Below are 9,552 nucleotides of genomic sequence, written 5' to 3'. Positions count from 1 at the left end.
AAACAGGACACATGGTGGGGGGTAGGACTGTAGCCTGGGGTGAGACTATGGACATGGACCCCTGACACACACACACACACACACACACACACACACACACACGCACACACGCACGCACGCACGCACGCACGCACACACACACACACACACACACGCACGCACACACGCACACACGCACGCACACACACACGCACGCATGCACACACACACGCACACACCTATTACGGTGAGTCAGAGCCATGGACAGGATAGGTTTTATGTGGGACTGATGTGCCATGCTACACCCCTATTAGCAGGGTGAATGGGCTGTGTGTGTGTGTGTGTGTGTGTGTGTGTGTGTGTGTGTGTGTGTGTGTGTGTGTGTGTGTGTGTGTGTGTGTGTGTGTGTGTGTGTGTGTGTGTGTGTGTGTGTGTGTGTGTGTGTGTGTGTGTGTGTGTGTGTGTGTGTGTGTGTGTGTGTTGGACAGGCATCTGAAGGCTGACGGCTGACAAGGTGAGTTGAATAAATATGACTTCATAGAGAACAGCACAGACAGGGGCCTCCTGACAGCTGATAGGAGATATATCAACGCTAGTAGTGGAGGAAGAGAAGAGGAGGGGAGAGGAGAGAGGAGGAGAGAAGAGGAGATGAAAGGAGGGGAGGGGAGAGAAGAGGAGGAGAGGAGAGCAGAGGAGAGGAGAGGAGAGAAGAGGAAAGCAGAGAAGAGAATAGGAGAGAAGAGGAAAGGAGAGGAGAGGAGAGAAGAGGAGAAAATAGGAGAGGAGAGAAGTGAAGAGGAGATAATAGGAGAGGAGAGACGAGAAGAGAATAGGAAAGGAGAGAAGTGAAGAGGAGAGAATAGGAGAGGAGAGAAGTGAAGAAGAGAGGAGAGGAGAGACGAGGAGAGGAGGAGAGGAAAGGAGAGAAGAGAAGCGAAGAGAAGAGAAGAGAAGAGGACAGGAGAAGAGAAGAGAAGAGAAGATAAGAGAAGAGAAGAGGAGAAGAGAAGAGATTAGGAGAGGAGAGGAGAGATGGACTAAGGTGGAGTCCACTGTGTTTCTGTGTGAGGGCCCTTCAACAACACAGCTCTGACTTCAACTACCTGTAAGTGTGTGCGTGTGCGTGTGTGCGTGTGTGTGTGCGTGTGCGTGTGCGTGTGTGTGCTCTTGTGGAGATGCTCGCATGTGAGACTCCCTGACAGCGAGCCGAGGGGAGTCGTGTCAAACAGAGCGATGGCCAGGTTTTAGCAGTGGGTGTTTCGGTGCATCTGGTGTATTCAGGGCAATTACCAAAGCTTTTCCTAGATCCATTAACATGGGGGACAGATAGCGCAGGCCGGCAGGCAGCTGTCAAACATTGCCCCCTGCTGAAGAGAGGTTGAATTTAAATGACCTTTCTATACAAAAAAATACAGCTCGCAGCTGCTGTTGATTCATAATAGGGTTGGGCGATGTTTGAATTGGCACATGACGATGTCCACAGTGAAACATCGCGATGGACAATTATATCGTTGTTGGGGGTTGGGGCGGGGCTGGGGGTGGCTTATTGGCTATACCTATACTATTTTTATTTTTATAAATCTTTATTTTTTAACTTTTCCTCCCTATAACCTAAAAGTGACATCATTACGCAGATCATCTGATTAAAACAAATATTTTAAATACTAGTCATAATGATGTCATACCAGTGAATGAATAATACCAGTGAATTAAAATGATATATATATCAGAATGTTTATAACACCTCGACTGGTTTTTTTTGGTTCTTTTATTTGAGCAGCTCTATTTGTTTAGCCTGGATCCAGCCCCCCTGAATCGCCCCCTTCTGCCCGTCTTCCAAAATTCCTACAATAATTCTCTCTGATTCAATTCAGAGCAAATTGAATGATAGACTTATGGAATTTGGAAAAGTGTGTGATTCATGGGGCTGCATCCAGTGTAATATTAACGTTCGTTCTTTTTTTTTTTTTATACAGCAATGGTAGGCCTATAGGCGGTATTTGAATATGAATATGAATGAATTTAAAGAATACACTTTCAGGTGTGGAATGTTTTCCAAGAATTCTATCTTGGAATTCTAAAAGTCCATCACTTTCAAGGACCAGTAGCCATGGTGACACCGTCATTATAATGTTCAGTTCTAAGAATTGTGAGACTGAACATAACAGTAGGAGGACTACTGCACCCAGGCTGTCTACAGCAGTGGTTCTCAACTGGTCTAGCCTCGGGACCCAACATTTTCCTTAGTCATTAAGTCGCGAACCAAAATTTTTAACCACTTATTTAACTTTTATTTCTTTTTTGCAGTAATACACAATCTTTCATGCACTGTTAAAAACATGAAATAAACACAAAAAAGTGCAACCAAAGTGCAACTAGGGCTAGTAAAAACCCAATGAAATAAAATAATAATAATAATAAATATATGATATGATTCTTAGCAGACTTCTTAGCTTAACATCCCAGGGAACTAATGGGATAACGTTAGGTTATGACTATAACCAAGTTCTGTTAGTTAGGGGCGATGCTTGGCTTCGCCTTCTGCACTATCTCGCGTACGTGCACGCGTACTGAATAAACCACAAATGTACCTCTAATACCAGTATTAGTCTGACCACACCCCTCATCAGCTTACCTTCATAAGCAGGTGTGTGGTCACCTGCTCTCCTCCTTCCCAAGCTTTCACCACAAGGTGAGGTCAAGGGCTGCAGCGGCCGTCCGAAGCCAAGCATCGCCCCTAACTAACAGAACTTGGTTATAGTCATAACCTAACGTTCTGTATCGTTAGTGGCTTAGCTTGGCTTCGCCTTCTGCACAAGGGAGGCCAAGCGGAGCCACTTGGCTGACAAATACACCCCGCTGACAGCCCCCCAAAACCATCAGAACAGGGAGGGCCGAGCCCCCCCGACCCCCCCTAATGGAGGGTATCCCCCCTATTAGAGGCTTCACGGGAAGGCGACGGACCCGACCGTGCGAAGAGCTCTCAAGCAACTTAACGCACAGGGTGAGCAGACCGTGGCTTGACCCCACGACTACACACACGCACAACCCGCATGCCACCCGGGAACGAACGGAGGAACAACCTCGTTACTGCCCCCAGAATCACGGGGTCAAGGGCAAACCCAACCCCGTGGCAAGGCCGTAGCAGCGGAGCGCGAAGGAAGACCCAGACCCACCAAAAGGACTGGACCCCCGGAATGGGGGCCCGGAGAAGTCCATGATGCCAGCATCAAGACCCCACCAGGGGGGCACCTAGTGACCCCGCCCCTCACATCGCCAGCGTATTCGGACAAAGGCCCCTCAGCCGAGCGGGCCCTGTCCCTCCCAACAGCACACCGCCTGGAACACAAGCCCTGCAACAGGCAGACAGCATGGTCATAACACACAAGAGTTAACCAACGGAACAGGCAGTGCACCGGGGAAGACCAGGCAACAGGCTGTCAACCCAAGCCTGGAACAACTGCGGACGAGGCAGGCGCCAGAAAGGACAGCCGAAACAGCCGCCCCGGCGGAAGGGGCGTATGCTGGCGTTGTCGCATAACCAAGCTTTCAACAGCACGTCAGGAGCGGGATCCGTAGACCACACGGCCCCTGACAGCTGCCCACAGAAAAGCCCATACGATCGGCAGACGTCATGAACGTGCAGGGGCACCCTCAACCGGAGAACCGGGAGTTGACACTGCAGCAACACACCAGAGAACCAACCACCCAGGCATTACCCCATGCAACGGTTGGTCCCATAACCCCTCAGGAAAACCCCGAAACGCACCGGCGGTACCACCGCAGCCCGCGTTCCGGTTCCCAACAGGGCCATCCCGGGCCTACAGGTCAACGGGCATCACCCCGGACCGGGCCCGGCGATACGGGGAGCACAGGATCCCAAAGGAGGTTAACCCCACCCAACAGGCTCCTCAGCGCCAAAACGCAAGAGAAGAGCGTAATATGGAAGACCAGCCCCCAGCACCCCGCACTCGGTACCAACAAGGGGTCCCATAACGCACAACCCTGTGACACCCGGATCGACCTAGCATTTTTCCCCCCGAAAAAACCCTAAGTCCCTCAGGGTACCAGAACAGCAGATCTGCATCCCCAGCGGACAACGGGTGCACTGATCTGGACCAGCGCGACCAGAACCAGTCCCGTGCCCTAACCACGCCGACCTGCCAACCCCAGGAGAAGGGGCAGATATGCGCGTCTGATCCCAACATAAAAAGAAGGCGCCACCCAGACGTGTCGGTATGAACCGCGTCCGGCGGCCCACCCCTAGGGCGTGAGACCCTTCCCATATGCCCAGACCCATTCCGTCATCATCCCCTGACATGAACGGGAACCCATCGACAACACACAGGATGTCGGAAGAGGAAAAACCCCCATCCCAATTGCTCCATAAAAACGCTGTTTCACCAAAGCAAACGAGGCGCGCCAGTCAGCAACGGCCAAAGCACATCCTGAGCCAGCACTATGTGTGCGTTTGGACATACCCACATCAACAATAGGCCGGCTAGACCACCATATTGAATCCCCAAGACGCCCAGGGAAACGACAAGAGGGGCGAGATGCAATCAACTCCATGAATGAACATTCAACTCTTTATAAAATAAAGAAAAGGCATCACATGTATGACCTAACTGCACAGCTGGGAGTAAAAAACCCTGTGTTTTCACATGATTTTAATCCAGTCACTCCTCTTAATCAGAGTGTAAGACCAGATTCCCCCAGAAACACCTTCCCACATGAGACCACGGTCAAGAAAAAGATATGTAAACTGTGAGACACGTGACCAACAGACTCAAGTTTGACACAAAAACGAGCGCAGCAGGTTAAGTCCTGCGCTCTACCCTCGACATCTTTACGACACCAGCTCATGGAAGGCGTCGCCATAGCAACAACGCTATAACGGGCGGGGGAAAACCCACCGGATCCTGTCATAACAGGAGTTGGTAGAATACCCCTCCCCCCCCCCCCCCCCTCCCCCGCCAAGCACTGGCTTGGCCCTGACTGGCTTAGCAGGAGGGTCAACAACCTCTAAACCAATCAAGTGGGTAAAGGAGGGGTTTATCCGACACCCCCTCCCGAAAAACACACCTTCTATCCCTACACACAGAAAACAACCGTAGCCATTTTGAAAACCTCCGGGAGAACAAAACACATATAGCATAAGCTAATACAATGTTAGCTACCCACAAAGTGTAAAAGGGATTACAACAAAAAACACAAGTTGCCTGTGCGTGAATCCCATACCCGCAGCCTAAGCTATAGGAAGACGTTGAACGAGAGTAATGGCTAGGCCATGAAAAGTGTGTACGAGCATTACTGCAACTAACAACACAGCGTTGTGAACACATACTTAGTTAAAGCAATGGAATATCACCAGTTCTAATTGCATGTGGAGCATCAAGCTAATAGAACCTATTACCGAGTGTAAGTTGCAGACCTTGCTTAAAAACTCGTAACACAACACAACTCATTCCCCCAACGTAACAGGGTAGATTCATAAAACACAACCCCACCACATGATTTGTATTGAAGAAACACACAGTTTGTTCGGCCAACCACAGTCCCCCTTATATCAGGGAACTTTTTTATTAAATAAATAATATGTGATCAAGGCACAAAATCATAGGGGGGCCGGGGAGGGTGTAGAGGAGGGGACACAGAGGGGGAAAAGTCACTCAGCGGCGCCTGCCACCTCGCGCCGCTCGAGTCTGGCCACCCCGGGGAGCCCCGGAGGGACGGTAGGTTACAGTCTGCTGGACACGACGTTCCCTACCGTCTCCTCCGGTCTGGGATGGGCCGGCGGTGGCTGAAGCGTCGCCTCGTCTCCTAGCCCTCTTGGCAGGGCCAGCAGCGGCGGCGGGAGCAGTGGTAGCGGCGACGGAGACAGCTCGACGTCGCGGAAGCCTTCTGCCCCCACCGGCAAGGACGGGAGGCGGAAAATGGGGTTGGAGGATGGATCTCTCCTCTGCCATCTCTCTGCATGTTGAGGTCATCAATAGCAGGGCCTTCCCGAACAGGCCAGCGTCGGAGAGGTCGGCCGTCAGAAGAGGGGCTCTCTTCTTCTCTGGTACACGAGCCTGCTCCAGCCAAAGGTGACGCTGGCCCAGGGTGGCCAGGGCGCGCACTTTACCCATGGCTATGGCTAGCACCTGGGAGAGGTGCAGCACAGCTCCCGCAGCCTGGGTGATCTGATCGCACCTCACCTCGTTCAGATCCGCGCCGCCCGTCATTATCCCCGATACAAATCTAGCCAGGTGGGCGATGTTAGAGGCCGCAGCCAGCGACTGTGTACCGGCGATAAATGACTGGTCACCCCAATAAGCCAATCGCCTAGCCGACCTCCCCTGGAGGACCGGCTTGCATAGGGGCTCCCACACCATATCCGGACAGAGGAGCGCGGCCATCGGATTGTCAAGCCGAGGTACGCCCTCCCCCATACCTTTGACCAACCCCGACACCCGCGTAACTGGTACGTAGGCGGGAGTCAGTCCCATGATGTTGGAGACCGCCTGGCCCCGACGAACATAGGCCCCCATCGATGGGAAAAATGGGTAGACAACGTCCACCCCTCTCACCGGGGGACGCTGCCAGGGATGGCCTATGAGGTCATCAGGGACAGGAGCAGGCAATGGCTGCGGCAGCGGCACACCGTTTGCAGCGGCGGCTACCGCCATGAGCTCGGGAAACAAGGCCCGCAGTTCCCCCTGCGGACCCTCCTCCACCGACCCCGCATCCCTCGCATACAGCAGGCTGCGACTGGTCAAGGAGCCACAATCCGATGCGGCCGACAGTAGGGCATCCTGTTGATGAGGCCAAGGTGGTTCCCCGACATCCTCGAACAAGGCGCCCCGTGGAGCCATTTCCCCCCACCCCGGGGTCTCCGGAGGAGGGATACTCTCCTCCACGGGACCATCATACAAGAACCCGTCCGCCTCCTCCATGAAGTCTTCAGTTTCCATCAGAAATCCAGAGTCGGACGCGGCCTCGCTGGTCTCCAGCAATTCCCCAAACCCAGGCCGTTCGCGTCTGCACGCCACCATGTGACGACGTGAGCGAGCAGACGCAAAAAGTTTTCGTCGCAAATCCCCTGGCTCTAAGACAATCCCCCGTTCATCAACGGGCGATTCCCCAGAAACAGAGGAACCAGAGTCGAGATCAGGCCATCGCCGGAGCGACGGCTCCGAACCCTCGGCTCGTCGGTGAGGAAAACTATCCACCGGCAGTCTCCCGGGCTGGGTCGGCAACCACGAGAGTGGCAACAGCCCAGCACCGGAACGCACGACGGAGGCGGGAATGGAGAATCGGTGGTGAAGAGTAGGTCTAGCGGGTCTACTCTCCGCGGAATACATTATGACCCAAACCTTTTTCTTATATAAACAAGTGAGAGAAGAAAAAGGTTAGGCACAATGTAAACCTAGTCACAACTCTTTTCAACTTATCAACGACACGTCAAGTGGGGTACTACCGAGGCACTTCCTTGTGGTGAAAGCGAGAAGGAGGAGAGCAGGTGACCACACACCTGCTTATGAAGGTAAGCTGATGAGGGGTGTGGTCAGACTAATACTGGTATTAGAGGTACATTTGTGGTTTATTCAGTACGCGTGCACGTACGCGAGATAGTGCAGAAGGCGAAGCCAAGCTAAGCCACTAACGATACAGAACTGAGGATGTTGTTTGCTCCTGACAAGAGTCTGAAAATCTGGGGTGATGGTAGACAAAGCAACTCTGAGGTCATGCTCAATGTCCAATCTGTTCCTCTGCTTTGTCTTCAGCTGGACCAGAGCTGAGAAGCCACTTTCACAAAGATGCAAATAGTGCAAAAATTATTATTATTATTTTTTTTTTTACTATTTTTACTTATTTTTTTACACACATATCCGAGACCCACTCAAAATGGCCCCGTGACCCACTTTTGGGTCGCGACCCACCAGTTGAGAAACACTGGTCGATAGCATCTCTCTCACATCTCCTCTCTGTATTTACCAGTGCTGCAAAATGTCACAGAATGTTTAGAATGCCTATTTTTCCTCCATGCTAGAAGAGACACCCGTTGCTATGTGTTGAAATGAGAAATATATAAACAGAAATGTATTGTTATTTGGATCACAGTGGAACAGCAATATCAGTAATATGCTTTTCCAATGTATTACAGTACCTTCTCCTACACTGCACATTAGGCCTTTTCCTTTGAAACTGGAAGTTAGTTTGGAAGAAAGACAAGTTCACAAACATGCATTCCTCTATTGTCTGCTTGGTCCGACCACTTCATTACAACCACTGAGCCCAACAAGAAAACAAAACACATGCAAGACTTACGACAGCAGTAAAATCTATAGGCCATATCAACAAATCACACACAGGACAGCCTTTGACTAAATACTCAGACCACCAGGGCACGGCGTGCGTATTTGAAATGAAATATTGAAATGTATATAATTGTTTAAATAAAACAAAATGTTCCCAGTCCATGACTTTTCCTAAATGGGTCTTATTCATGTTTTCACAAAGTATGAAAGTTGTAAAACAAACTACTTTAGAGTGCTGAGCATTTACTGTACCCACAGACCGCGATATCCATATATGGGAATTTTCTATATAAAGGAACAGTTTCGGTTTTGTTTTTTCACTGCCTACCATAAGCAGCCCTCTCTCTCTCTCTCTCTCTCTCTCTCTCTCTCTCTCTCTCTCTCTCTCTCTCTCTCTCTCTCTCTCTCTCTCTCTCTGTGTCTCTAAGTGTCTCCCTCTCCTTTGTATCTCTCTCTCTCTCTAACACCTTGCACTGTCCCTCCCTTTTCTCTGTCTCCACTCGCTCTCCCACAACCCCATCCCTCTCTCTTGCTGTACATTTGTGTGTATGTGTGTGTGTATGTGTGTGTGTGTGTCTTTCTCTGCATTCCCCTTTCTCACTCCTCATATCATTTGTGAACCTGCAACCTGCATAGGTGAAGCTGCCTATAATATTCAGCAGCGCAAAAAAAACAATATTGCTCACAGATAGGATCGTTTTCCTGTTCTTATGCAACTTGGAAATTATGTTGACACAACAGGGAATGTGCTCATAAACACTTTTTCTGTGGATGAACTGAAAGCATTCACTGCCATTCTAGGCACGTTGGCTCTGACGAATCAGAGAATGTCATTCAAACGTTTACAGAGGAGCGGCCCGCAAGTCAGCTGACAAAGTTAAAATTCAGATGTGGAGTCACAGGAGTAGACTAAGTGCCATCGCATGTCACAAGCCGAGGCAAAGCATGGCGACAGACGAAGAATTCACATATCATATGGGGAAGCCTGCCTCTAGAATTCACGTATCATATGGGGAAGCCTGCCTCTAGAATTCACATATCATATGGGGAAGCCTGCCTGTAGAATTCACGTATCATATGGGGAAGCCTGCTTGTAGAATTCACGTATCATAAGCCTGCCTCTAGAACGCAAGGGGAGACACTGAATAAAAGTGAAAGCCAAGGCAACGTTGGCTGTCTGCATAAATGCACGTGCCAAGGCTTCCAAGAACGGCGAGTTCACCCAGCTAAGGACACGACTGTCATATGACTGTTGCATGCGCAAATTATT

This window comes from Notolepis coatsorum (genome assembly GCF_963971535.1).
Source record: "Notolepis coatsorum genome assembly, chromosome: 15".
Classification (NCBI taxonomy): domain Eukaryota; kingdom Metazoa; phylum Chordata; class Actinopteri; order Aulopiformes; family Paralepididae; genus Notolepis; species Notolepis coatsorum.
The sequence above is the reverse complement of the archived record's forward strand: the minus strand, read 5'-3'. Positions refer to the sequence as shown.